General features: G+C 38.5%; 41 non-coding genes across 41 annotated transcripts; all 41 read left to right on the top strand.

Moving 5' to 3' along the window:
• Positions 1-38: 38 nt before the first annotated feature.
• Positions 39-120, top strand: trnal-aag (transfer RNA leucine (anticodon AAG)). The gene has a single exon. It is a non-coding gene; the product is annotated as a tRNA-Leu (tRNA).
• Positions 121-874: 754 nt separating this feature from the next.
• On the top strand, positions 875-956 carry trnal-aag (transfer RNA leucine (anticodon AAG)). The gene has a single exon. It is a non-coding gene; the product is annotated as a tRNA-Leu (tRNA).
• A 1,263-nt stretch (positions 957-2,219) lies between these two features.
• On the top strand, positions 2,220-2,301 carry trnal-aag (transfer RNA leucine (anticodon AAG)). The gene has a single exon. It is a non-coding gene; the product is annotated as a tRNA-Leu (tRNA).
• A 336-nt stretch (positions 2,302-2,637) lies between these two features.
• Positions 2,638-2,719, top strand: trnal-aag (transfer RNA leucine (anticodon AAG)). The gene has a single exon. It is a non-coding gene; the product is annotated as a tRNA-Leu (tRNA).
• Positions 2,720-3,055: 336 nt separating this feature from the next.
• On the top strand, positions 3,056-3,137 carry trnal-aag (transfer RNA leucine (anticodon AAG)). Its single transcript has one exon. It is a non-coding gene; the product is annotated as a tRNA-Leu (tRNA).
• Positions 3,138-3,473: 336 nt separating this feature from the next.
• trnal-aag (transfer RNA leucine (anticodon AAG)) lies at positions 3,474-3,555 on the top strand. The gene has a single exon. It is a non-coding gene; the product is annotated as a tRNA-Leu (tRNA).
• Positions 3,556-6,130: 2,575 nt separating this feature from the next.
• On the top strand, positions 6,131-6,212 carry trnal-aag (transfer RNA leucine (anticodon AAG)). Its single transcript has one exon. It is a non-coding gene; the product is annotated as a tRNA-Leu (tRNA).
• A 334-nt stretch (positions 6,213-6,546) lies between these two features.
• On the top strand, positions 6,547-6,628 carry trnal-aag (transfer RNA leucine (anticodon AAG)). The gene has a single exon. It is a non-coding gene; the product is annotated as a tRNA-Leu (tRNA).
• Positions 6,629-6,964: 336 nt separating this feature from the next.
• Positions 6,965-7,046, top strand: trnal-aag (transfer RNA leucine (anticodon AAG)). Its single transcript has one exon. It is a non-coding gene; the product is annotated as a tRNA-Leu (tRNA).
• A 336-nt stretch (positions 7,047-7,382) lies between these two features.
• Positions 7,383-7,464, top strand: trnal-aag (transfer RNA leucine (anticodon AAG)). The gene has a single exon. It is a non-coding gene; the product is annotated as a tRNA-Leu (tRNA).
• A 336-nt stretch (positions 7,465-7,800) lies between these two features.
• Positions 7,801-7,882, top strand: trnal-aag (transfer RNA leucine (anticodon AAG)). The gene has a single exon. It is a non-coding gene; the product is annotated as a tRNA-Leu (tRNA).
• Positions 7,883-8,218: 336 nt separating this feature from the next.
• trnal-aag (transfer RNA leucine (anticodon AAG)) lies at positions 8,219-8,300 on the top strand. Its single transcript has one exon. It is a non-coding gene; the product is annotated as a tRNA-Leu (tRNA).
• Positions 8,301-8,636: 336 nt separating this feature from the next.
• Positions 8,637-8,718, top strand: trnal-aag (transfer RNA leucine (anticodon AAG)). Its single transcript has one exon. It is a non-coding gene; the product is annotated as a tRNA-Leu (tRNA).
• Positions 8,719-9,054: 336 nt separating this feature from the next.
• trnal-aag (transfer RNA leucine (anticodon AAG)) lies at positions 9,055-9,136 on the top strand. The gene has a single exon. It is a non-coding gene; the product is annotated as a tRNA-Leu (tRNA).
• Positions 9,137-9,472: 336 nt separating this feature from the next.
• On the top strand, positions 9,473-9,554 carry trnal-aag (transfer RNA leucine (anticodon AAG)). The gene has a single exon. It is a non-coding gene; the product is annotated as a tRNA-Leu (tRNA).
• A 336-nt stretch (positions 9,555-9,890) lies between these two features.
• On the top strand, positions 9,891-9,972 carry trnal-aag (transfer RNA leucine (anticodon AAG)). Its single transcript has one exon. It is a non-coding gene; the product is annotated as a tRNA-Leu (tRNA).
• A 336-nt stretch (positions 9,973-10,308) lies between these two features.
• On the top strand, positions 10,309-10,390 carry trnal-aag (transfer RNA leucine (anticodon AAG)). The gene has a single exon. It is a non-coding gene; the product is annotated as a tRNA-Leu (tRNA).
• A 336-nt stretch (positions 10,391-10,726) lies between these two features.
• Positions 10,727-10,811, top strand: trnal-aag (transfer RNA leucine (anticodon AAG)). The gene has a single exon. It is a non-coding gene; the product is annotated as a tRNA-Leu (tRNA).
• A 333-nt stretch (positions 10,812-11,144) lies between these two features.
• On the top strand, positions 11,145-11,226 carry trnal-aag (transfer RNA leucine (anticodon AAG)). Its single transcript has one exon. It is a non-coding gene; the product is annotated as a tRNA-Leu (tRNA).
• Positions 11,227-11,980: 754 nt separating this feature from the next.
• On the top strand, positions 11,981-12,062 carry trnaf-aaa (transfer RNA phenylalanine (anticodon AAA)). Its single transcript has one exon. It is a non-coding gene; the product is annotated as a tRNA-Phe (tRNA).
• Positions 12,063-12,816: 754 nt separating this feature from the next.
• trnal-aag (transfer RNA leucine (anticodon AAG)) lies at positions 12,817-12,898 on the top strand. Its single transcript has one exon. It is a non-coding gene; the product is annotated as a tRNA-Leu (tRNA).
• Positions 12,899-13,234: 336 nt separating this feature from the next.
• trnal-aag (transfer RNA leucine (anticodon AAG)) lies at positions 13,235-13,316 on the top strand. Its single transcript has one exon. It is a non-coding gene; the product is annotated as a tRNA-Leu (tRNA).
• A 336-nt stretch (positions 13,317-13,652) lies between these two features.
• Positions 13,653-13,734, top strand: trnal-aag (transfer RNA leucine (anticodon AAG)). Its single transcript has one exon. It is a non-coding gene; the product is annotated as a tRNA-Leu (tRNA).
• A 754-nt stretch (positions 13,735-14,488) lies between these two features.
• Positions 14,489-14,570, top strand: trnaf-aaa (transfer RNA phenylalanine (anticodon AAA)). The gene has a single exon. It is a non-coding gene; the product is annotated as a tRNA-Phe (tRNA).
• A 336-nt stretch (positions 14,571-14,906) lies between these two features.
• On the top strand, positions 14,907-14,988 carry trnaf-aaa (transfer RNA phenylalanine (anticodon AAA)). Its single transcript has one exon. It is a non-coding gene; the product is annotated as a tRNA-Phe (tRNA).
• A 336-nt stretch (positions 14,989-15,324) lies between these two features.
• trnaf-aaa (transfer RNA phenylalanine (anticodon AAA)) lies at positions 15,325-15,406 on the top strand. Its single transcript has one exon. It is a non-coding gene; the product is annotated as a tRNA-Phe (tRNA).
• Positions 15,407-15,742: 336 nt separating this feature from the next.
• trnal-aag (transfer RNA leucine (anticodon AAG)) lies at positions 15,743-15,824 on the top strand. The gene has a single exon. It is a non-coding gene; the product is annotated as a tRNA-Leu (tRNA).
• A 754-nt stretch (positions 15,825-16,578) lies between these two features.
• On the top strand, positions 16,579-16,660 carry trnal-aag (transfer RNA leucine (anticodon AAG)). The gene has a single exon. It is a non-coding gene; the product is annotated as a tRNA-Leu (tRNA).
• Positions 16,661-17,832: 1,172 nt separating this feature from the next.
• On the top strand, positions 17,833-17,914 carry trnal-aag (transfer RNA leucine (anticodon AAG)). Its single transcript has one exon. It is a non-coding gene; the product is annotated as a tRNA-Leu (tRNA).
• Positions 17,915-18,255: 341 nt separating this feature from the next.
• trnal-aag (transfer RNA leucine (anticodon AAG)) lies at positions 18,256-18,337 on the top strand. The gene has a single exon. It is a non-coding gene; the product is annotated as a tRNA-Leu (tRNA).
• Positions 18,338-19,087: 750 nt separating this feature from the next.
• On the top strand, positions 19,088-19,169 carry trnal-aag (transfer RNA leucine (anticodon AAG)). The gene has a single exon. It is a non-coding gene; the product is annotated as a tRNA-Leu (tRNA).
• Positions 19,170-19,505: 336 nt separating this feature from the next.
• On the top strand, positions 19,506-19,587 carry trnal-aag (transfer RNA leucine (anticodon AAG)). The gene has a single exon. It is a non-coding gene; the product is annotated as a tRNA-Leu (tRNA).
• A 336-nt stretch (positions 19,588-19,923) lies between these two features.
• Positions 19,924-20,005, top strand: trnal-aag (transfer RNA leucine (anticodon AAG)). The gene has a single exon. It is a non-coding gene; the product is annotated as a tRNA-Leu (tRNA).
• Positions 20,006-20,332: 327 nt separating this feature from the next.
• Positions 20,333-20,414, top strand: trnal-aag (transfer RNA leucine (anticodon AAG)). The gene has a single exon. It is a non-coding gene; the product is annotated as a tRNA-Leu (tRNA).
• A 1,170-nt stretch (positions 20,415-21,584) lies between these two features.
• trnal-aag (transfer RNA leucine (anticodon AAG)) lies at positions 21,585-21,666 on the top strand. Its single transcript has one exon. It is a non-coding gene; the product is annotated as a tRNA-Leu (tRNA).
• Positions 21,667-22,006: 340 nt separating this feature from the next.
• On the top strand, positions 22,007-22,088 carry trnal-aag (transfer RNA leucine (anticodon AAG)). The gene has a single exon. It is a non-coding gene; the product is annotated as a tRNA-Leu (tRNA).
• A 335-nt stretch (positions 22,089-22,423) lies between these two features.
• trnal-aag (transfer RNA leucine (anticodon AAG)) lies at positions 22,424-22,505 on the top strand. The gene has a single exon. It is a non-coding gene; the product is annotated as a tRNA-Leu (tRNA).
• A 336-nt stretch (positions 22,506-22,841) lies between these two features.
• Positions 22,842-22,923, top strand: trnal-aag (transfer RNA leucine (anticodon AAG)). Its single transcript has one exon. It is a non-coding gene; the product is annotated as a tRNA-Leu (tRNA).
• A 755-nt stretch (positions 22,924-23,678) lies between these two features.
• On the top strand, positions 23,679-23,760 carry trnal-aag (transfer RNA leucine (anticodon AAG)). The gene has a single exon. It is a non-coding gene; the product is annotated as a tRNA-Leu (tRNA).
• Positions 23,761-24,096: 336 nt separating this feature from the next.
• On the top strand, positions 24,097-24,178 carry trnal-aag (transfer RNA leucine (anticodon AAG)). Its single transcript has one exon. It is a non-coding gene; the product is annotated as a tRNA-Leu (tRNA).
• Positions 24,179-24,514: 336 nt separating this feature from the next.
• Positions 24,515-24,596, top strand: trnal-aag (transfer RNA leucine (anticodon AAG)). Its single transcript has one exon. It is a non-coding gene; the product is annotated as a tRNA-Leu (tRNA).
• Positions 24,597-25,305: the final 709 nt, after the last annotated feature.

The following is a 25,305-nucleotide window of genomic DNA, read 5'->3' as shown; positions in this document are numbered from 1 at the left end:
GTAACTGATGGGAAAGTGTGAATATTTTGCTAAAGCAGGGTAGTGTGGCCGAGCGGTCTAAGGCGCTGGATTAAGGCTCCAGTCTCTGTGGAGGCTTGGGTTCAAATCCCACCACTGCCTTCTTTATTGAGTTTGCTTGCGCAAGGACAAATAAAGGGAATCCAGCCTTTACCCCAATTCCCACGTCTGTTATTGAAATTATCTGCTGCGTTTTTCAGATTCAATCTGCTTCAGAAATAAAAGCAGAAACTAATTATATGTGTACACGAAGGAAGAAAGAGGAACATGAGATAAATTAACAGTTTTAAAAAGAAAATCAAAAACGATGAAGGAAGAGCAACATGAGATCCATAACAATTTTAATTAAAGAAGAAAATTAAAAAGAAGACACAGTTACAAGGGAGTGCAGATGCTCTAGGTAACTGATGGGAAAGTGTGAATATTTTGCTAAAGCAGGGTAGTGTGGCCGAGCGGTCTAAGGCACTGGATTAATGCTCCAGTCTCTATGGAGGCGTGGGTTCAAATCCCACCACTGCCATCTTTATTGACTTTGTTTGCGCAAGGACAAATAAAGGGAATCCAGCCTTTACCCCAATTCCCACGTGTGTTATTGAAATTATCTGCTGCGTTTTTCAGATTCAATCTGCTTCAGAAATAAAAGCAGAAACTAATTATATGTGTACACGAAGGAAGAAAGAGGAACATGAGATAAATTAACAGTTTTAAAAAGAAAATCAAAAACGATGAAGGAAGAGCAACATGAGATCCATAACAATTTTAATTAAAGAAGAAAATTAAAAAGAAGACACAGTTACAAGGGAGTGCAGATGCTCTAGGTAACTGATGGGAAAGTGTGAATATTTTGCTAAAGCAGGGTAGTGTGGCCGAGCGGTCTAAGGCACTGGATTAAGGCTCCAGTCTCTATGGAGGCGTGGGTTCAAATCCCACCACTGCCATCTTTATTGAGTTTGTTTGCGCAAGGACAAATAAAGGGAATCCAGCCTTTACCCCAATTCCCACGTGTGTTATTGAAATTATCTGCTGCGTTTTTCAGATTCAATCTGCTTCAGACATAAAAGCAGAAACGAATTATATGTGTACACGAAGGAAGAAAGAGCAACATGAGATAAATTAACAGTTTTAAAAAGAAAATCAAAAACGATGAAGGAAGAGCAACATGAGATCCATAACAATTTTAATTAACTACCTTATGATGTTTTTAACTCCTATAACGAGTGAAAAGATGACCGGAGAAATATAACAGGCTAAACTAACGCTTGGAACAGGAGCGGGTCGGTGTCCTCCACGCGCGTTACGCACCAAGAAAAGACTTGCTAGCTACAGGGTTTTTTAATTTATAGGGCCTGTGAACGCGCAATCGACCCCATTGGAATCGTCATCACGTAAAGGCATCCAGGGGAAGACGTAAGAAATGTCCGTATAGTCATAGCAATAACAGTGCCCTTTTAACTGACTTCAGAACAGTGGCCAACATTTCTGAAATCTGACTCCATGTCAGGGAAATTGCTGTAGAATGGGCTCTGTTCCACTTAGAGACAAAATTTCAACTCCTATAGAAACTATAGACTGTTTTCTATCAAATAATAATAATAATATGCATATTGTACGATCAAGGATTTTGTGGGAAGCCGTTTCAAAAATTACCCAATTAGCATAAATAGTCTCAACAGCGCCCCCATCCTCAACAGGTTAAAGAAGAAAATTAAAAAGAAGACAAAGTTACAAGGGAGTGCCGATGCTCTAGGTAACTGACGGGAAAGTGTGAAAATTTTGCTAAAGCAGGGTAGTGTGGCCGAGCGTTCTAAGGCGCTGGAATAAGGCTCCAGTCTCTATGGAGGCGTGGGTTCAAATCCCAACACTGCCATCTTTATTGAGTTTGTTTGCGCAAGGACAAATAAAGGGAATCCAGCCTTTACCCCAATTCCCAGGTCTGTTATTGAAATTATCTCATGCGTTTTTCAGATTCAATCTGCTTCAGACATAAAAGCAGAAACGAATTATATGTGTACACGAAGGAAGAAAGAGCAACATGAGATAAATTAACAGTTTTAAAAAGAAAATCAAAAACGATGAAGGAAGAGCAACATGAGATCCATAAAAAAAAATTATTTAAGAAGAAAATTAAAAAGACAAAGTTACAAGGGAGTGCCGATGCTCTAGGTAACTGATGGGAAAGTGTGAATATTTTGCTAAAGCAGGGTAGTGTGGCCGAGCGGTCTAAGGCGCAGGATTAAGGCTCCAGTCTCTATGGAGGCGTGGGTTCAAATCCCACCACTGCCATCTTTATTGAGTTTGTTTGCGCAAGGACAAATAATGGGAATCCAGCCTTTACCCCAATTCCCACGTCTCTTATTGAAATTATCTGCTACGTTTTTCAGATTCAATCTGCTTCAGACATAAAAGCAGAAACGAATTATATGTGTACACGAAGGAAGAAAGAGCAACAACAGATAAATTAACACTTTTAAAAAGAAAATCAAAAACGATGAAGGAAGAGCAACATGAGATCCATAACAATTTTAATTAAAGAAGAAAATTAAAAAGAAGACAAAGTTACAAGGGAGTGCCGATGCTCTAGGTAACTGATGGGAAAGTGTGAATTTTTAGCTAAAGCAGGGTAGTGTGGCCGAGGGGTCTAAGGCGCTGGATTAAGGCTCCAGTCTCTATGGAGGCCTGGGTTCAAATCCCACCACTGCTATCTTTATTGAGTTTGTTTGCGCAAGGACAAATAAAGGGAATCCAGCTTTTACCCCAATTCCCACGTCTGTTATTGAAATTATCTGCTACGTTTTTCAGATTCAATCTGCTTCAGACATAAAAGCAGAAACGAATTATATGTGTACACGAAGGAAGAAAGAGCAACATGAGATAAATTAACACTTTTAAAAAGAAAATCAAAAACGATGAAGGAAGAGCAAGATGAGATCCATAACAATTTTAATAAAAGAAGAAAATTAAAAAGAAGACAAAGTTACAAGGGAGTGCCGATGCTCTAGGTAACTGATGGGAAAGTGTGAATACTTAGCTAAAGCAGGGTAGTGTGGCCGAGCAGTCTAAGGCGCTGGATTAAGGCTCCAGTCTCTATGGAGGCGTGGGTTCAAATCCCAACACTGCCATCTTAATTGAGTTTGTTTGCGCAAGGACAAATAAAGGGAATCCAGCTTTTACCCCAATTCCCACGTCTGTTATTGAAATTATCTCATGCGTTTTTCAGATTCAATCTGCTTCAGACATAAAAGCAGAAACGAATTATATGTGCACACGAAGGAAGAAAGAGCAACATGAGATAAATTAACAGTTTTAAAAACAAAAACAAAAACGATGAAGGAAGAGCACCATGAGATCCATAACAATTTTAATTAAAGAAGAAAATTAAAAAGAAGACAAAGTTACAAGGGAGTGCCGATGCTCTAGGTAACTGATGGGAAAGTGTGAATTTTTAGCTAAAGCAGGGTAGTGTGGCCGAGCGGTCTAAGGCGCTGGATTAAGGCTCCAGTCTCTATGGAGGCGTGGGTTCAAATCCCACCAGTGCCATCTTTATTGAGTTTGTTTGCGCAAGGACAAATAAAGGGAATCCTGCCTTTACCCCAATTCCCACGTGTGTTATTGAAATTATCTGCTGCGTTTTTCAGATTCAATCTGCTTCAGACATAAAAGCAGAAACGAATTATATGTGTACACGAAGGAAGAAAGAGCAACATGAGATAAATTAACAGTTTTAAAAAGAAAATCAAAAACGATGAAGGAAGAGCAACATGAGATCCATAACAATTTTAATTAACCTGTCTAGGATCAGCGTGCCGCTAGCGGCACCCCCCCCCCCCCCCCCCACTGAAAAACCAGTGCCGCGAAATTCAAAAAAAATATTTTTTTTAAATATTTAACTTTCACACATTAAAGTCCAATACAGCTAATGAAAGACACAGATCTTGTGAATCCAGTCAACATGTCCGATTTTTAAAATGTTTTACAGGGAAGACACAATATGTAAAGATGTACATCTATTACCTAAAAACACATTAGCATAATCCACCATCTTTTATTTGTCCACCAACACCAGTAGCCATCACCAATTCGGCTAAACTAAGATATTTATAGCCCCTAACCAACAAAAAAACTCATCAGATGACAGTCTGATAACATATTTATGGTATGGGATAGGTTTTGTTAGAAAAAAGTGCATATTTCAGGTAGATGGCATAGGTTACAATTGCACCCACCGTCACAAATGGACTGGAAAACTACATTGAGCAACGTGTTTACCTACTTACTAATCATCAAACATTTCGTAAAAATACACAGCATACACGAATCGAAAGACACAGATCCTGTGAATACAGACAATATTTCAGATTTTCTAAGTGTCTTACAGCGAAAACACAATAAATTGTTATATTAGCATAGCACATAGCACATAGCAGCCCAGCATTGATTCTAGCCAAAGTGGGCGATAACGTCAACATCGACAAAAATATATTAATTTTTTCACTAACCTTCTCAGAATTCTTCAGATGACACTCCTGTAACATCATATTACACAATCCATATAGAGTTTGATCGAAAATGTTTATATTTAGCCACCAAAATCATGGTTAGACAATGTGAAATGTAGCTCAGCTGGTCAGAAAATGTCCTTGCGCCACTTAGACAGTGATCTACTCTTATACATAAATACTCATAAACGTGACTAAAAAATATAGGGTGGACAGGGATTGATAGACAATTTAATTCTTAATACAATTGCGGAATTACATTTTTTAATTTATCCTTACTTTTCAATACAGTTTGCGCCAAGCGAAGCTACGTCAAAAAACATGGCGTCCTAAGCCACTAAAATGTTTCGACAGAAACACGATTTATCATAATAAAAATGTCCTACTTTGAGCTGTTCTTCCATCAGTATCTTGGGCAAAGGATCCTTTCTTGGGAGTAATCGTCTTTTGGTGGAAAGCTGTCCTCTTGCCATGTGGAAATGCCAACTGCGTTCGGGATGAACTGAAAAGCGTGCCCAGCTATTCACATCGTTTCAAAAATAAATGTCCCAAAATCGCACTAAACGGATATAAATTGCTATAAAACGCTTTAAATTAACTACCTTATGATGTTTTTAACTCCTATAACGAGTGAAAAGATGACCGGAGAAATATAACAGGCTAAACTAATGCTTGGAACAGGAGCGGGTCGGTGTCCTCCACGCGCGTTACGCACCAAGAAAAGACTTGCTAGCTACAGGGTTTTTTAATTTATAGGGCCTGTGAACGCGCAATCGACCCCATTGGAATCGTCATCACGTAAAGGCATCCAGGGGAAGACGTAAGAAATGTCCGTATAGTCATAGCAATAACAGTGCCCTTTTAACTGACTTCAGAACAGTGGCCAACATTTCTGAAATCTGACTCCATGTCAGGGAAATTGCTGTAGAATGGGCTCTGTTCCACTTAGAGACAAAATTTCAACTCCTATAGAAACTATAGACTGTTTTCTATCAAATAATAATAATAATATGCATATTGTACGATCAAGGATTTTGTGGGAAGCCGTTTCAAAAATTACCCAATTAGCATAAATAGTCTCAACAGCGCCCCCATCCTCAACAGGTTAAAGAAGAAAATTAAAAAGAAGACAAAGTTACAAGGGAGTGCCGATGCTCGAGGTAACTGACGGGAAAGTGTGAAAATTTTGCTAAAGCAGGGTAGTGTGGCCGAGCTTTCTAAGGCGCTGGAATAAGGCTCCAGTCTCTATGGAGGCGTAGGTTCAAATCCCAACACTGCCATCTTTATTGAGTTTGTTTGCGCAAGGACAAATAAAGGGAATCCAGCCTTTACCCCAATTCCCAGGTCTGTAATTGAAATTATCTCATGCGTTTTTCAGATTCAATCTGCTTCAGACATAAAAGCAGAAACGAATTATATGTGTACACGAAGGAAGAAAGAGCAACATGAGATAAATTAACAGTTTTAAAAAGAAAATCAAAAACGATGAAGGAAGAGCAACATGAGATCCATAAAAAAATGTATTAAAGAAGAAAATTAATAAGAAGACAAAGTTACAAGGGAGTGCCGATGCTCTAGGTAACTGATGGGAAAGTGTGAATTTTTAGCTAAAGCAGGGTAGTGTGGCCGAGCGGTCTAAGGCGCTGGATTAAGGCTCCAGTCTCTATGGAGGCGTGGGTTCAAATCCCACCACTGCCATCTTTATTGAGTTTGTTTGCGCAAGGACAAATAATGGGAATCCAGCCTTTACCCCAATTCCCACGTCTGTTATTGAAATTATCTGCTGCGTTTTTCAGATTCAATCTGCTTCAGACATAAAAGCAGAAACGAATTATATGTGTACACGAAGGAAGAAAGAGCAACATGAGATAAATTAACATTTTTAAAAAGAAAATCAAAAACGATGAAGGAAGAGCAACATGAGATCCATAAAAAAAAATTATTTAAGAAGAAAATTAAAAAGACAAAGTTACAAGGGAGTGCCGATGCTCTAGGTAACTGATGGGAAAGTGTGAATATTTTGCTAAAGCAGGGTAGTGTGGCCGAGCGGTCTAAGGCGCAGGATAAAGGCTCCTGTCTCTATGGAGGCGTGGGTTCAAATCCCACCACTGCCATCTTTATTGAGTTTGTTTGCGCAAGGACAAATAATGGGAATCCAGCCTTTACCCCAATTCCCACGTCTCTTATTGAAATTATCTGCTACGTTTTTCAGATTCAATCTGCTTCAGACATAAAAGCAGAAACGAATTATGTGTGTACACGAAGGAAGAAAGAGCAACAACAGATAAATTAACACTTTTAAAAAGAAAATCAAAAACGATGAAGGAAGAGCAACATGAGATCCATAACAATTTTAATTAAAGAAGAAAATTAAAAAGAAGACAAAGTTACAAGGGAGTGCCGATGCTCTAGGTAACTGATGGGAAAGTGTGAATTTTTAGCTAAAGCAGGGTAGTGTGGCCGAGCGGTCTAAGGCGCTGGATTAAGGCTCCAGTCTCTATGGAGGCGTGGGTTCAAATCCCACCACTGCCATCTTTATTGAGTTTGTTTGCGCAAGGACAAATAATGGGAATCCAGCCTTTACCCCAATTCCCACGTCTGTTATTGAAATTATCTGCTGCGTTTTTCAGATTCAATCTGCTTCAGACATAAAAGCAGAAATGAATTATATGTGTACACGAAGGAAGAAAGAGCAACATGAGATAAATTAACAGTTTTAAAAAGAAAATCAAAAACGATGAAGGAAGAGCAACATGAGATCCATAAAAAAATGTATTAAAGAAGAAAATTAAAAAGAAGACAAAGTTACAAGGGAGTGCCGATGCTCTAGGTAACTGATGGGAAAGTGTGAATATTTTGCTAAAGCAGGGTAGTGTGGCCGAGCGGTCTAAGGCGCTGGATTAAGGCTCCAGTCTCTATGGAGGCGTGGGTTCAAATCCCACCACTGCCATCTTTATTGAGTTTGTTTGCGCAAGGACAAATAAAGGGAATCCAGCTTTTACCCCAATTCCCACGTCTGTTATTGAAATTATCTGCTACGTTTTTCAGATTCAATCTGCTTCAGACATAAAAGCAGAAACGAATTATATGTGTACACGAAGGAAGAAAGAGCAACATGAGATAAATTAACACTTTAAAAAAAAAAATCAAAAACGATGAAGGAAGAGCAACATGAGATCCATAACAATTTTAATAAAAGAAGAAAATTAAAAAGAAGACAAAGTTACAAGGGAGTGCCGATGCTCTAGGTAACTGATGGGAAAGTGTGAATATTTAGCTAAAGCAGGGTAGTGTGGCCGAGCAGTCTAAGGCGCTGGATTAAGGCTCCAGTCTCTATGGAGGCGTGGGTTCAAATCCCAACACTGCCATCTTAATTGAGTTTGTTTGCGCAAGGACAAATAAAGGGAATCCAGCTTTTACCCCAATTCCCACGTCTGTTATTGAAATTATCTCATGCGTTTTTCAGATTCAATCTGCTTCAGACATAAAAGCAGAAACGAATTATATGTGCACACGAAGGAAGAAAGAGCAACATGAGATAAATTAACAGTTTTAAAAAGAAAAACAAAAACGATGAAGGAAGAGCAACATGAGATCCATAAAAAAATGTATTAAAGAAGAAAATTAAAAAGAAGACAAAGTTACAAGGGAGTGCCGATGCTCTAGGTAACTGATGGGAAAGTGTGAATATTTTGCTATAGCAGGGTAGTGTGGCCGAGCGGTCTAAGGCGCTGGATTAAGGCTCCAGTCTCTATGGAGGCGTGGGTTCAAATCCCACCACTGCCATCTTTATTGAGTTTGTTTGCGCAAGGACAAATAAAGGGAATCCAGCTTTTACCCCAATTCCCACGTCTGTTATTGAAATTATCTGCTACGTTTTTCAGATTCAATCTGCTTCAGACATAAAAGCAGAAACGAATTATATGTGTACACGAAGGAAGAAAGAGCAACAACAGATAAATTAACACTTTTAAAAAGAAAATCAAAAACGATGAAGGAAGAGCAACATGAGATCCATAACAATTTTAATTAAAGAAGAAAATTAAAAAGAAGACAAAGTTACAAGGGAGTGCCGATGCTCTAGGTAACTGATGGGAAAGTGTGAATTTTTAGCTAAAGCAGGGTAGTGTGGCCGAGCGGTCTAAGGCGCTGGATTAAGGCTCCAGTCTCTATGGAGGCGTGGGTTCAAATCCCACCACTGCCATCTTTATTGAGTTTGTTTGCGCAAGGACAAATAATGGGAATCCAGCCTTTACCCCAATTCCCACGTCTGTTATTGAAATTATCTGCTGCGTTTTTCAGATTCAATCTGCTTCAGACATAAAAGCAGAAATGAATTATATGTGTACACGAAGGAAGAAAGAGCAACATGAGATAAATTAACAGTTTTAAAAAGAAAATCAAAAACGATGAAGGCAGAGCAACATGAGATCCATAAAAAAATGTATTAAAGAAGAAAATTAAAAAGAAGACAAAGTTACAAGGGAGTGCCGATGCTCTAGGTAACTGATGGGAAAGTGTGAATATTTTGCTATAGCAGGGTAGTGTTGCCGAGCGGTCTAAGGCGCTGGATTAAGGCTCCAGTCTCTATGGAGGCGTGGGTTCAAATCCCACCACTGCCATCTTTATTGAGTTTGTTTGCGCAAGGACAAATAAAGGGAATCCAGCTTTTACCCCAATTCCCACGTCTGTTATTGAAATTATCTGCTACGTTTTTCAGATTCAATCTGCTTCAGACATAAAAGCAGAAACGAATTATATGTGCACACGAAGGAAGAAAGAGCAACATGAGATAAATTAACACTTTTAAAAAGAAAATCAAAAACGATGAAGGAAGAGCAACATGAGATCCATAACAATTTTAATAAAAGAAGAAAATTAAAAAGAAGACAAAGTTACAAGGGAGTGCCGATGCTCTAGGTAACTGATGGGAAAGTGTGAATACTTAGCTAAAGCAGGGTAGTGTGGCCGAGCAGTCTAAGGCGCTGGATTAAGGCTCCAGTCTCTATGGAGGCGTGGGTTCAAATCCCAACACTGCCATCTTAATTGAGTTTGTTTGCGCAAGGACAAATAAAGGGAATCCAGCTTTTACCCCAATTCCCACGTCTGTTATTGAAATTATCTGCTACGTTTTTCAGATTCAATCTGCTTCAGACATAAAAGCAGAAACAAATTATATGTGTACACGAAGGAAGAAAGAGCAACATGAGATAAATTAACACTTTTAAAAAGAAAATCAAAAACGATGAAGGAAGAGCAACATGAGATCCATAACAATTTTAATAAAAGAAGAAAATTAAAAAGAAGACAATGTTACAAGGGAGTGCCGATGCTCTAGGTAACTGATGGGAAAGTGTGAACATTTAACTAAAGCAGGGTAGTGTGGCCGAGCAGTCTAAGGCGCTGGATTAAGGCTCCAGTCTCTATGGAGGCGTGGGTTCAAATCCCACCACTGCCATCTTTATTGAGTTTGTTTGCGCAAGGACAAATAAAGGGAATCCAGCTTTTACCCCAATTCCCACGTCTGTTATTGAAATTATCTCATGCGTTTTTCAGATTCAATCTGCTTCAGACATAAAAGCAGAAATGAATTATATGTGTACACGAAGGAAGAAAGAGCAACATGAGATAAATTAACACTTTTAAAAAGAAAATCAATAACGATGAAGGAAGAGCAACATAAGATCCATAAAAAATTTTATTTAAGAAGAAAATTAAAAAGAAGACAATGTTACAAGGGAGAGCAGATGCTCTAGGTAACTGATGGGAAAGTGTGAATATTTTGCTAAAACAGGGTAGTGTGGCCGAGCGGTCTAAGGCGCTGGATTAAGGCTCCAGTCTCTATGGAGGCGTGGGTTCAAATCCCACCACTGCCATCTTTATTGAGTTTGTTTGCGCAAGGACAAATAAAGGGAATCCAGCCTTTACCCCAATTCCCACGTCTGTTATTGAAATTATCTGCTACGTTTTTCAGATTCAATCTGCTTCAGACATAAAAGCAGAAACGAATTATATGTGTACACGAAGGAAGAAAGAGCAACAAAAGATAAATTAACACTTTTAAAAAGAAAATCAAAAACGATGAAGGAAGAGCAACATGAGATCCATAACAATTTTAATTAAAAAAGAAAATTAAAAAGAAGACAAAGTTACAAGGGAGTGCCGATGCTCTAGGTAACTGATGGGAAAGTGTGAATATTTAGCTACAGCAGGGTAGTGTGGCCGAGCGGTCTAAGGCGCTGGATTAAGGCTCCAGTCTCTATGGAGGCGTGGGTTCAAATCCAACCACTGCAATCTTTATTGAGTTTGTTTGCGCAAGGACAAATAAAGGGAATCCAGCCTTTACCCCAATTCCCACGTCTGTAATTGAAATTATCTGCTGCGTTTTTCAGATTCAATCTGCTTCAGACATAAAAGCAGAAACGAATTATATGTGTACACAAAGGAAGAAAGAGCAACATTAGATAAATTAACACTTTTAAAAAGAAAATCAATAACGATGAAGGAAGAGCAACATGAGATCCATAAAAAAAATTATTTAAGAAGAAAATTAAAAAGAAGACAAAGTTACAAGGGAGTGCCGATGCTCTAGGTAACTGATGGGAAAGTGTGAATATTTTGCTAAAACAGGGTAGTGTGGCCGAGCGTTCTAAGGCGCTGGATTAAGGCTCCAGTCTCTATGGAGGCGTGGGTTCAAATCCCTCCACTGCCATCTTTATTGAGTTTGTTTGCGCAAGGACAAATAAAGGGAATCCAGCCTTTACCCCAATTCCCACGTCTGTTATTGAAATTATCTGCTGCGTTTTTCAGATTCAATCTGCTTCAGACATAAAAGCAGAAACTAATTATATGTGTACACGAAGGAAGAAAGAGCAACATGAGATAAATTAACACTTTTAAAAAGAAAATCAAAAACGATGAAGGAAGAGCAACATGAGATCCATAACAATTTTAATTAAAGAAGAAAATTAAAAAGAAGACAAAGTTACAAGGGAGTGCCGATGCTCTAGGTAACTGATGGGAAAGTGTGAATTTTTTGCTACAGCAGGGTAGTGTGGCCGAGCGGTCTAAGCCGCTGGATTAAGGCCCCAGTCTCTATGGAGGCGTGTGTTCAAATCCCACCACTGGCAGGTTTATTGAGTTTATTTGCGCAAGGACAAATAAAGGGAATCCAGCCTTTACCCCAATTCCCACGTCTGTAATTGAAATTATCTGCTGCGTTTTTCAGATTCAATCTGCTTCAGACATAAAAGCAGAAACGAATTATATGTGTACACGAAGGAAGAAAGAGCAACAAAAGATAAATTAACACTTTTAAAAAGAAAATCAAAAACGATGAAGGAAGAGCAACATGAGAACCATAAAAATGTTAATTAAAAAAGAAAATTAAAAAGAAGACAAAGTTACAAGGGAGTGCCGATGCTCTAGGTAACTGATGGGAAAGTGTGAATATTTAGCTTAAGCAGGGTAGTGTGGCCGAGCGGTATAAGGCGCTGGATTAAAGCTCCAGTCTCTATGGAGGCGTTGGTTCAAATCCCACCACTGCCATCTTTATTGAGTTTGTTTGCGCAAGGACAAATAAAGGGAATCCAGCTTTTACCCCAATTCCCACGTCTGTTATTGAAATTATCTCATGCGTTTTTCAGATTCAATCTGCTTCAGACATAAAAGCAGAAACGAATTATATGTGTACACAAAGGAAGAAACAGCAACATGAGATAAATTAACACTTTTAAAAAGAAAATCAATAACGATGAAGGAAGAGCAACATGAGATCCATAAAAAAAATTATTTAAGAAGAAAATTAAAAAGAAGACAAAGTTACAAGGGAGTGCCGATGCTCTAGGTAACTGATGGGAAAGTGTGAATTTTTTGCTACAGCAGGGTAGTGTGGCCGAGCGGTCTAAGCCGCTGGATTAAGGCCCCAGTCTCTATGGAGGCGTGGGTTCAAATCCCTCCACTGCCATCTTTATTGAGTTTGTTTGCGCAAGGACAAATAAAGGGAATCCAGCCTTTACCCCAATTCCCACGTCTGTAATTGAAATTATCTGCTTCGTTTTTCAGATTCAATCTGCTTCAGACATAAAAGCAGAAACGAATTATATGTGTACACGAAGGAAGAAAGAGCAACATGAGATAAATTAACACTTTTAAAAAGAAAATCAATAACGATGAAGGAAGAGCAACATAAGATCCATAAAAAAAATTATTTAAGAAGAAAATTAAAAAGAAGACAATGTTACAAGGGAGTGCAGATGCTCTAGGTAACTGATGGGAAAGTGTGAATATTTTCCTAAAACAGGGTAGTGTGGCTGAGCGGTCTAAGGCGCTGGATTAAGGCTCCACTCTCAATGGAGGCGTGGGTTCAAATCCCACCACTGCCATCTTTATTGAGTTTGTTTGCGCAAGGACAAATAAAGGGAATCCAGCCTTTACCCCAATTCCCACGTCTGTTATTGAAATTATCTGCTACGTTTTTCAGATTCAATCTGCTTCAGACATAAAAGCAGAAACGAATTATATGTGTACACGAAGGAAGAAAGAGCAACATGAGATAAATTAACACTTTTAAAAAGAAAATCAATAACGATGAAGGAAGAGCAACATAAGATCCATAAAAAAAATTATTTAAGAAGAAAATTAAAAAGAAGACAATGTTACAAGGGAGTGCAGATGCTCTAGGTAACTGATGGGAAAGTGTGAATATTTTCCTAAAACAGGGTAGTGTGGCCGAGCGGTCTAAGGCGCTGGATTAAGGCTCCAGTCTCTATGGAGGCGTGGGTTCAAATCCCACCACTGCCATCTTTATTGAGTTTGTTTGCGCAAGAACAAATAAAGGGAATCCAGCTTTTACCCCAATTCCCACGTCTGTTATTGAAATTATCTGCTACGTTTTTCAGATTCAATCTGCTTCAGACATAAAAGCAGAAACGAATTATATGTGTACACGAAGGAAGAAAGAGCAACAAAAGATAAATTAACACTTTTAAAAAGAAAATCAAAAACGATGAAGGAAGAGCAACATGAGATCCATAACAATTTTAATTAAAAAAGAAAATTAAAAAGAAGACAAATTTACAAGGGAGTGCCGATGCTCTAGGTAACTGATGGGAAAGTGTGAATATTTTGCTAAAACAGGGTAGTGTGGCCGAGCGTTCTAAGGCGCTGGATTAAGGCTCCAGTCTCTATGGAGGCGTGGGTTCAAATCCCTCCACTGCCATCTTTATTGAGTTTGTTTGCGCAAGGACAAATAAAGGGAATCCAGCCTTTACCCCAATTCCCACGTCTGTTATTGAAATTATCTGCTGCGTTTTTCAGATTCAATCTGCTTCAGACATAAAAGCAGAAACTAATTATATGTGTACACGAAGGAAGAAAGAGCAACATGAGATAAATTAACACTTTTAAAAAGAAAATCAAAAACGATGAAGGAAGAGCAACATGAGATCCATAACAATTTTAATTAAAGAAGAAAATTAAAAAGAAGACAAAGTTACAAGGGAGTGCCGATGCTCTAGGTAACTGATGGGAAAGTGTGAATTTTTTGCTACAGCAGGGTAGTGTGGCCGAGCGGTCTAAGCCGCTGGATTAAGGCCCCAGTCTCTATGGAGGCGTGTGTTCAAATCCCACCACTGGCAGGTTTATTGAGTTTATTTGCGCAAGGACAAATAAAGGGAATCCAGCCTTTACCCCAATTCCCACGTCTGTAATTGAAATTATCTGCTGCGTTTTTCAGATTCAATCTGCTTCAGACATAAAAGCAGAAACGAATTATATGTGTACACGAAGGAAGAAAGAGCAACAAAAGATAAATTAACACTTTTAAAAAGAAAATCAAAAACGATGAAGGAAGAGCAACATGAGAACCATAAAAATGTTAATTAAAAAAGAAAATTAAAAAGAAGACAAAGTTACAAGGGAGTGCCGATGCTCTAGGTAACTGATGGGAAAGTGTGAATATTTAGCTTAAGCAGGGTAGTGTGGCCGAGCGGTATAAGGCGCTGGATTAAAGCTCCAGTCTCTATGGAGGCGTTGGTTCAAATCCCACCACTGCCATCTTTATTGAGTTTGTTTGCGCAAGGACAAATAAAGGGAATCCAGCTTTTACCCCAATTCCCACGTCTGTTATTGAAATTATCTCATGCGTTTTTCAGATTCAATCTGCTTCAGACATAAAAGCAGAAACGAATTATATGTGTACACAAAGGAAGAAAGAGCAACATGAGATAAATTAACACTTTTAAAAAGAAAATCAATAACGATGAAGGAAGAGCAACATGAGATCCATAAAAAAAATTATTTAAGAAGAAAATTAAAAAGAAGACAAAGTTACAAGGGAGTGCCGATGCTCTAGGTAACTGATGGGAAAGTGTGAATATTTAGCTTAATCAGGGTAGTGTGGCCGAGCGGTATAAGGCGCTGGATTAAAGCTCCAGTCTCTATGGAGGCGTGGGTTCAAATCCCACCACTGCCATCTTTATTGAGTTTGTTTGCGCAAGGACAAATAAAGGGAATCCAGCTTTTACCCCAATTCCCACGTCTGTTATTGAAATTATCTCATGCGTTTTTCAGATTCAATCTGCTTCAGACATAAAAGCAGAAACGAATTATATGTGTACACGAAGGAAGAAAGAGCAACATGAGATAAATTAACACTTTTAAAAAGAAAATCAATAACGATGAAGGAAGAGCAACATGAGATCCATAAAAAAAATTATTTAAGAAGAAAATTAAAAAGAAGACAAAGTTACAAGGGAGTGCCGATGCTCTAGGTAACTGATGGGAAAGTGTGAATATTTAGCTTAAGCAGGGTAGTGTGGCCGAGCGGTATAAGGCGCTGGATTAAAGCTCCAGTCTCTATGGAGGCGTGGGTTCAAATCCCACCACTGCCATCTTTATTGAGTTTGTTTGCGCAAGGACAAATAAAGGGAATCCAGCTTTTACCCCAATTCCCACGTCTGTTATTGAAATTATCTCATGCGTTTTTCAGATTCAATCTGCTTCAGACATAAAAGCAGAAACGAATTATATGTGTACACGAAGGAAGAAAGAGCAACATGAGATAAATTAACACTTTTAAAAAGAAAATCAATAACGATGAAGGAAGAGCAACATGAGATCCATAAAAAAAATTATTTAAGAAGAAAATTAAAAAGAAGACAAAGTTACAAGGGAGTGCAGATGCTCTAGGTAACTGATGGGAAAGTGTGAATATTTTGCTAAAACAGGGTAGTGTGGCCGAGCGGTCTAAGGCGCTGGATTAAGGCTCCAGTCTCTATGGAGGCGTGGGTTCAAATCCCACCACTGCCATCTTTATTAAGTTTGTTTGCGCAAGGACAAATAAAGGGAATCCAGCCTTTACCCCAATTCCCACGTCTGTTATTGAAATTATCTGCTGCGTTTTTCAGATTCAATCTGCTTCAGACATAAAAGCAGAAACGAATTATATGTGTACACGAAGGAAGAAAGAGCAACATGAGATAAATTAACAGTTTTAAAAAGAAAATCAAAAACGATGAAGGAAGAGCAACATGAGATCCATAACAATTTTAATTAAAGAAGAAAATTAAAAAGAAGACAAAGTTACAAGGGAGTGCCGATGCTCTAGGTAGCTGATGGGAAAGTGTGAATTTTTTGCTACAGCAGGGTAGTGTGGCCGAGCGGTCTAAGCCGCTGGATTAAGGCCCCAGTCTCTATGGAGGCGTGGGTTCAAATCCCACCACTGGCAGGTTTATTGAGTTTGTTTGCGCAAGGACAAATAAAGGGAATCCAGCCTTTACCCCAATTCCCACGTCTGTAATTGAAATTATCTGCTGCGTTTTTCAGATTCAATCTGCTTCAGACATAAAAGCAGAAACGAATTATATGTGTACACAAAGGAAGAAAGAGCAACATGAGATAAATTAACACTTTTAAAAAGAAAATCAATAACGATGAAGGAAGAGCAACATGAGATCCATAAAAAAAATTATTTAAGAAGAAAATTAAAAAGAAGACAAAGTTACAAGGGAGTGCCGATGCTCTAGGTAACTGATGGGAAAGTGTGAATTTTTTGCTACAGCAGGGTAGTGTGGCCGAGTGGTCTAAGGCGCTGGATTAAGGCTCCAGTCTCTATGTAGGCGTGGGTTCAAATCCCACCACTGCCAACTTTATTGAGTTTGTTTGCGCAAGGACAAATAAAGGGAATCCAGCCTTTACCCCAATTCCCACGTCTGTTATTGAAATTATCTGCTACGTTTTTCAGATTCAATCTGCTTCAGACATAAAAGCAGAAACAAATTATATGTGTACACGAAGGAAGAAAGAGCAACAAAAGATAAATTAACACTTTTAAAAAGAAAATCAAAAACGATGAAGGAAGAGCAACATGAGATCCATAAAAATGTTAATTAAAAAAGAAAATTAAAAAGAAGACAAAGTTACAAGGGATTGCCGATGCTCTAGGTAACTGATGGGAAAGTGTGAATATTTAGCTTAAGCAGGGTAGTGTGGCCGAGCGGTATAAGGCGCTGGATTAAGGCTCCAGTCTCTATGGAGGCGTGTGTTCAAATCGCACCACTGCAATCTTTATTGAGTTTGTTTGCGCAAGGACAAATAAAGGGTATCCAGCTTTTACCCCAATTCCCACGTCTGATATTGAAATTATCTCATGCGTTTTTCAGATTCAATCTGCTTCAGACATAAAAGCAGAAACGAATTATATGTGTACACAAAGGAAGAAACAGCAACATGAGATACATTAACAGTTTTAAAAAGAAAATCAAAAACGATGAAGGAAGAGCAACATGAGATCCATAAAAAAATGTATTAAAGAAGAAAATTAAAAAGAAGACAAAGTTACAAGGGAGAGCCGATGCTCTAGGTAACTGATGGGAAAGTGTGAATATTTTGCTAAAGCAGGGTAGTGTGGCCGAGCGGTCTAAGGCGCTGGATTAAGGCTCCAGTCTCTATGGAGGCGTGTGTTCAAATCGCACCACTGCAATCTTTATTGAGTTTGTTTGCGCAAGGACAAATAAAGGGAATCAAGCCTTTACCCCAATTCCCACGTCTGATATTGAAATTATCTCATGCGTTTTTCAGATTCAATCTGCTTCAGACATAAAAGCAGAAACGAATTATATGTGTACACAAAGGAAGAAAGAGGAACATGAGATACATTAACAGTTTTAAAAAGAAAATCAAAAACGATGAAGGAAGAGCAACATGAGATCCATAAAAAAATGTATTAAAGAAGAAAATTAAAAAGAAGACAAAGTTACAAGGGAGTGCCGATGCTCTAGGTATCTGATGGGAAAGTGTGAATAATTTGCTACAGCAGGGTAGTGTGGCCGAGCGGTCTAAGGCGCTGGATTAAGGCTCCAGTCTCTATGGAGGCGTGTGTTCAAATCCCACCACTGCCATCTTTATTGAGTTTGTTTGCGCAAGGACAAATAAAGGGAATCCAGCTTTTACCCCAATTCCCACGTCTGATATTGAAATTATCTCATGCGTTTTTCAGATTCAATCTGCTTCAGACATAAAAGCAGAAACTAATTATATGTGTACACGAAGGAAGGAAGAAAGAGCAGCAAAAGATAAATTAACACTTTTAAAAAGAAAATCAAAAATGATGAAGGAAGAGCAACATGAGATCCATAAAAAAAAATTATTTAAGAAGAAAATTAAAAAGAAGACAAAGTTACAAGGGAGAGCCGATGCTCTAGGTAACTGATGGGAAAGTGTGATTTTTTTGCTACAGCAGGGTAGTGTGGCCGAGCGGTCTAAGGCGCTGGATTAAGGCTCCAGTCTCTATGGAGGCGTGGGTTCAAATCACACCACTGCCATCTTTATTGAGTTTGTTTGCGCAAGGACAAATAAAGGGTATCCAGCTTTTACCCCAATTCCCACGTCTGATATTGAAATTATCTGCTGCGTTTTTCAGATTCAATCTGCTTCAGACATAAAAGCAGAAACAAATTATATGTGTACACAAAGGAAGAAAGAGCAACATGAGATACATTAACATTTTTAAAAAGAAAATCAAAAACGATGAAGGAAGAGCAACATGAGATCCATAAAAAAATGTATTAAAGAAGAAAATTAAAAAGAAGACAAAGTTACAAGGGAGTGCAGATGCTCTAGGTAACTGATGGGAAAGTGTGAATATTTTGCTAAAGCAGGGTAGTGTGGCCAAGCGGTCTAAGGCGTTGGATTAAGGCTCCAGTCTCTATGGAGGCTTGAGTTCAAATCCCACCACTGCCATCTTTATTGAGTTTGTTTGCGCAAGGACAAATAAAGGGAATCCAGCTTTTACCCCAATTCCCACGTCTGTTATTGAAATTATCTCATGCGTTTTTCAGATTCAATCTGCTTCAGACATAAAAGCAGAAAATAATTATATGTGTACACAAAGGAAGAAAGAGCAACATGAGATAAATTAACAGTTTTAAAAAGAAAATCAAAAACGATGAAGGAAGAGCAACATGAGATCCATAAAAATGTTAAAGAAGAAAATTAAAAAGAAGACAAAGTTACAAGGGAGTGCCGATGCTCTAGGTAACTGATGGGAAAGTGTGAATATTTAGCTAAAGCAGGGTAGTGTGGCCGAGCGGTCTAAGGCGCTGGATTAAGGCTCCAGTCTCTATGGAGGCGTGGGTTCAAATCCCACCACTGCCATCTTTATTGAGTTTGTTTGCGCAAGGACAAATAAAGGGAATCCAACCTTTACCCCAATTCCCACATCTGTTTTTGAAATTATCTGCTGTGTTTTTCAGATTCAATCTGCTTCAGACATAAAAGCAGAAACGAATTATATGTGTACACGAAGGAAGAAAGAGCAACATGAGATAAATTAACAGTTTTAAAAAGAAAATCAAAAACGATGAAGGAAGAGCAACATGAGATCCATAAAAAAAATTATTTAAGAAGAAAATTAAAAAGAAGACAAAGTTACAAGGGAGAGCCGATGCTCTAGGTAACTGATGGGAAAGTGTGATTTTTTTGCTACAGCAGGGTAGTGTGGCCGAGCGGTCTAAGGCGCTGGATTAAGGCTCCAGTCTCTATGGAGGCGTGGGTTCAAATCACACCACTGCCATCTTTATTGAGTTTGTTTGCGCAAGGACAAATAAAGGGTATCCAGCTTTTACCCCAATTCCCACGTCTGATATTGAAATTATCTCATGCGTTTTTCAGATTCAATCTGCTTCAGACATAAAAGCAGAAACAAATTATATGTGTACACAAAGGAAGAAAGAGCAACATGAGATACATTAACAGTTTTAAAAAGAAAATCAAAAACGATGAAGGAAGAGCAACATGAGATCCATAAAAATGTTAATTAAAAAAGAAAATTAAAAAGAAGACAAAGTTACAAGGGAGTGCCGATGCTCTAGGTAACTGATGGGAAAGTGTGAATATTTAGCTTAAGCAGGGTAGTGTGGCCGAGCGGTATAAGGCGCTGGATTAAGGCTCCAGTCTCTATGGAGGCGTGGGTTCAAAGCCCACCACTGGCAGGTTTATTTGCGCAAGGACAAATAAAGGGAATCCAGCCTTTACCCCAATTCCCACGTCTGATATTGAAATTATCTCATGCGTTTTTCAGATTCAATCTGCTTCAGACATAAAAGCAGAAACGAATTATATGTGTACACAAAGGAAGAAAGAGGAACATGAGATACATTAACAGTTTTAAAAAGAAAATCATAAACGATGAAGGAAGAGCAACATGAGATCCATAAAAAAATGTATTAAAGAAGAAATTTAAAAAGAAGACAAAGTTACAAGGGAGTGCCGATGCTCTAGGTATCTGATGGGAAAGTGTGAATAATTTGCTACAGCAGGGTAGTGTGGCCGAGCGGTCTAAGGCGCTGGATTAAGGCTCCAGTCTCTATGGAGGCGTGGGTTCAAATCCCACCACTGCCATCTTTATTGAGTTTGTTTGCGCAAGGACAAATAAAGGGTATCCAGCTTTTACCCCAATTCCCACGTCTGATATTGAAATTATCTCATGCGTTTTTCAGATTCAATCTGCTTCAGACATAAAAGCAGAAACGAATTATATGTGTACACAAAGGAAGAAAGAGCAACATGAGATACATTAACAGTTTTAAAAAGAAAATCAAAAACGATGAAGGAAGAGCAACATGAGATCCATAAAAAAATGTATTAAAGAAGAAAATTAAAAAGAAGACAAAGTTACAAGGGAGAGCCGATGCTCTAGGTATCTGATGGGAAAGTGTGAATATTTTGCTAAAGCAGGGTAGTGTGGCCAAGTGGTCTAAGGCGTTGGATTAAGGCTCCAGTCTCTATGGAGGCTTGAGTTCAAATCCCACCACTGCCATCTTTATTGAGTTTGTTTGCGCAAGGACAAATAAAGGGAATCCAGCTTTTACCCCAATTCCCACGTCTGTTATTGAAATTATCTGCTACGTTTTTCAGATTCAATCTGCTTCAGACATAAAAGCAGAAAATAATTATATGTGTACACAAAGGAAGAAAGAGCAACATGAGATAAATTAACAGTTTTAAAAAGAAAATCAAAAACGATGAAGGAAGAGCAACATGAGATCCATAACAATGTATTAAAGAAGAAAATTAAAAAGAAGACAAAGTTACAAGGGAGAGCCGAAGCTCTAGGTAACTGATGGGAAAGTGTGAATATTTAGCTAAAGCAGGGTAGTGTGGCCGAGCAGTCTAAGGCGCTGGATTAAGGCTCCAGTCTCTATGGAGGCGTGTGTTCAAATCGCACCACTGCAATCTTTATTGAGTTTGTTTGCGCAAGGACAAATAAAGGGAATCAAGCCTTTACCCCAATTCCCACGTCTGTTATTGAAATTATCTGCTGCGTTTTTCAGATTCAATCTGCTTTGGACATAAAAGCAGAAACGAATTATATGTGTACACGAAGGAAGAAAGAGCAACATGAGATAAATTAACACTTTTAAAAAGAAAATCAAAAACGATGAAGGAAGAGCAACATGAGATCCATAAAAATTTTAATTAAAGAAGAAAATTAAAAAGAAGACAAAGTTACAAGGGAGTGCCGATGCTCTAGGTAACTGATGGGAAAGTGTGAATTATTTGTTAAAGCAGGGTAGTGTGGCCGAGCGGTCTAAGGCGCTGGATTAAGGCTCCAGTCTCTATGGAGACGTGGGTTCAAATCCCACCACTGCCATCTTTATTGAGTTTGGTTGCGCAAGGACAAATAAAGGGAATCCAGCCTTTACCCCAATTCCCACGTCTGTTATTGAAATTATCTGCTACGTTTTTCAGATTCAATCTGCTTCAGACATAAAAGCAGAAACTAATTATATGTGTACACGAAGGAAGGAAGAAAGAGCAGCAAAAGATAAATTAACACTTTTAAAAAGAAAATCAAAAATGATGAAGGAAGAGCAACATGAGATCCATAAAAATTTTAATTAAAGAAGAAAATTAAAAAGAAGACAAAGTTACAAGGGAGTGCCGATGCTCTAGGTAACTGATGGGAAAGTGTGAATATTTTGTTGAAGCAGGGTAGTGTGGCCGAGCGGTCTAAGGCGCTGGATTAAGGCTCCAGTCTCTATGGAGGCGTGGGTTCAAATCCCACAACTGCCAGCTTTATTGAGTTTGTTTGCGCAAGGACAAATAAAGGGAATCCAGCTTTTACCCCAATTCCCACGTCTGTTATTGAAATTATCTCATGCGTTTTTCAGATTCAATCTGCTTCAGACATAAAAACAGAAACGAATTATATGTGTACACGAAGGAAGAAAGAGCAACATGAGATAAATTAACACTTTTAAAAAGAAAATCAAAAACGATGAAGGAAGAGCAACATGAGATCCATAACAATTTTAATTAAAGAAGAAAATTAAAAGAAGACAAAGTTACAAGGGAGTGCCGATGCTCTAGGTAACTGATGGGAAAGTGTGAATTTGTAGCTAAAGCAGGGTAGTGTGGCCGAGCGGTCTAAGGTGCTGGATTAAGGCTCCAGTCTCTATGGAGACGTGGGTTCAAATCCCACCACTGCCATCTTTATTGAGTTTGTTTGCGCAAGGACAAATAAAGGGAATCCAACCTTTACCCCAATTCCCACGTCTGTTTTTGAAATTATCTGCTGCGTTTTTCAGATTCAATCTGCTTCAGACATAAAAGCAGAAACGAATTATATGTGTACACGAAGGAAGAAAGAGCAACATGAGATAAATTAACAGTTTTAAAAAGAAAATCAAAAACGATGAAGGAAGAGCAACATGAGATCCATAAAAAAAATTATTTAAGAAGAAAATTAAAAAGAAGACAAAGTTACAAGGGAGAGCCGATGCTCTAGGTAACTGATGGGAAAGTGTGATTTTTTTGCTACAGCAGGGTAGTGTGGCCGAGCGGTCTAAGGCGCTGGATTAAGGCTCCAGTCTCTATGGAGGCGTGGGTTCAAATCCCACCACTGCCATCTTTATTGAGTTTGTTTGCGCAAGGACAAATAAAGGGTATCCAGCTTTTACCCCAATTCCCACGTCTGATATTGAAATTATCTCATGCGTTTTTCAGATTCAATCTGCTTCAGACATAAAAGCAGAAACAAATTATATGTGTACACAAAGGAAGAAAGAGCAACATGAGATACATTAACAGTTTTAAAAAGAAAATCAAAAACGATGAAGGAAGAGCAACATGAGATCCATAAAAAAATGTATTAAAGAAGAAAATTAAAAAGAAGACAAAGTTACAAGGGAGAGCCGATGCTCTAGGTATCTGATGGGAAAGTGTGAATATTTTGCTAAAGCAGGGTAGTGTGGCCAAGCGGTCTAAGGCGTTGGAATAAGGCTCCAGTCTCTATGGAGGCTTGAGTTCAAATCCCACCACTGCCATCTTTATTGAGTTTGTTTGCGCAAGGACAAATAAAGGGAATCCAGCTTTTACCCCAATTCCCACGTCTGTTATTGAAATTATCTGCTACGTTTTTCAGATTCAATCTGCTTCAGACATAAAAGCAGAAACGAATTATATGTGTACACGAAGGAAGAAAGAGCAACATGAGATAAATTAACAGTTTTAAAAAGAAAATCAAAAACGATGAAGGAAGAGCAACATGAGATCCATAAAAAAAAATTATTTAAGAAGAAAATTAAAAAGAAGACAAAGTTACAAGGGAGAGCCGATGCTCTAGGTAACTGATGGGAAAGTGTGATTTATTTGCTACAGCAGGGTAGTGTGGCCGAGGGGTCTAAGGCGCTGGATTAAGGCTCCAGTCTCTATGGAGGCGTGGGTTCAAATCACACCACTGCCATCTTTATTGAGTTTGTTTGCGCAAGGACAAATAAAGGGTATCCAGCTTTTACCCCCATTCCCACGTCTGATATTGAAATTATCTGCTGCGTTTTTCAGATTCAATCTGCTTCAGACATAAAAGCAGAAACAAATTATATGTGTACACAAAGGAAGAAAGAGCAACATGAGATACATTAACAGTTTTAAAAAGAAAATCAAAAACGATGAAGGAAGAGCAACATGAGATCCATAAAAAAATGTATTAAAGAAGAAAATTAAAAAGAAGACAAAGTTACAAGGGAGAGCCGATGCTCTAGGTAACTGATGGGAAAGTGTGATTTTTTTGCTACAGCAGGGTAGTGTGGCCGAGCGGTCTAAGGCGCTGGATTAAGGCTCCAGTCTCTATGGAGGCGTGGGTTCAAATCACACCACTGCCATCTTTATTGAGTTTGTTTGCGCAAGGACAAATAAAGGGTATCCAGCTTTTACCCCAATTCCCACGTCTGATATTGAAATTATCTCATGCGTTTTTCAGATTCAATCTGCTTCAGACATAAAAGCAGAAACAAATTATATGTGTACACAAAGGAAGAAAGAGCAACGTGAGATACATTAACAGTTTTAAAAAGAAAATCAAAAACGATGAAGGAAGAGCAACATGAGATCCATAAAAAAATGTATTAAAGAAGAAAATTAAAAAGAAGACAAAGTTACAAGGGAGAGCCGATGCTCTAGGTATCTGATGGGAAAGTGTGAATATTTTGCTAAAGCAGGGTAGTGTGGCCAAGCGGTCTAAGGCGTTGGATTAAGGCTCCAGTCTCTATGGAGGCGTGTGTTCAAATCCCACCACTGCCATCGTTATTGAGTTTGTTTGCGCAAGGACAAATAAAGGGTATCCAGCTTTTACCCCCATTCCCACGTCTGTTATTGAAATTATCTGCTGCGTTGTTCAGATTCAATCTGCTTCAGACATAAAAGCAGAAACAAATTATATGTGTACACAAAGGAAGAAAGAGCAACATGAGATACATTAACAGTTTTAAAAAGAAAATCAAAAACGATGAAGGAAGAGCAACATGAGATCCATAAAAAAATGTATTAAAGAAGAAAATTAAAAAGAAGACAAAGTTACAAGGGAGAGCCGATGCTCTAGGTATCTGATGGGAAAGTGTGAATATTTTGCTAAAGCAGGGTAGTGTGGCCAAGCGGTCGAAGGCGTTGGATTAAGGCTCCAGTCTCTATGGAGGCTTGAGTTCAAATCCCACCACTGCCATCTTTATTGAGTTTGTTTGCGCAAGGACAAATAAAGGGAATCCAGCTTTTACCCCAATTCCCACGTCTGTTATTGAAATTATCTCATGCGTTTTTCAGATTCAATCTGCTTCAGACATAAAAGCAGAAAATAATTATATGTGTACACAAAGGAAGAAAGAGCAACATGAGATAAATTAACAGTTTTAAAAAGAAAATCAAAAACGATGAAGGAAGAGCAACATGAGATCCATAAAAATTTTAAAGAAGAAAATGTTAAAGAAGACAAAGTTACAAGGGAGTGCCGATGCTC

The sequence above is a fragment of the Salvelinus fontinalis genome, unplaced genomic scaffold (assembly GCF_029448725.1).
Source record: "Salvelinus fontinalis isolate EN_2023a unplaced genomic scaffold, ASM2944872v1 scaffold_0958, whole genome shotgun sequence".
Taxonomy (NCBI): domain Eukaryota; kingdom Metazoa; phylum Chordata; class Actinopteri; order Salmoniformes; family Salmonidae; genus Salvelinus; species Salvelinus fontinalis.
This window is presented reverse-complemented; position numbering and strand designations above follow the sequence as displayed.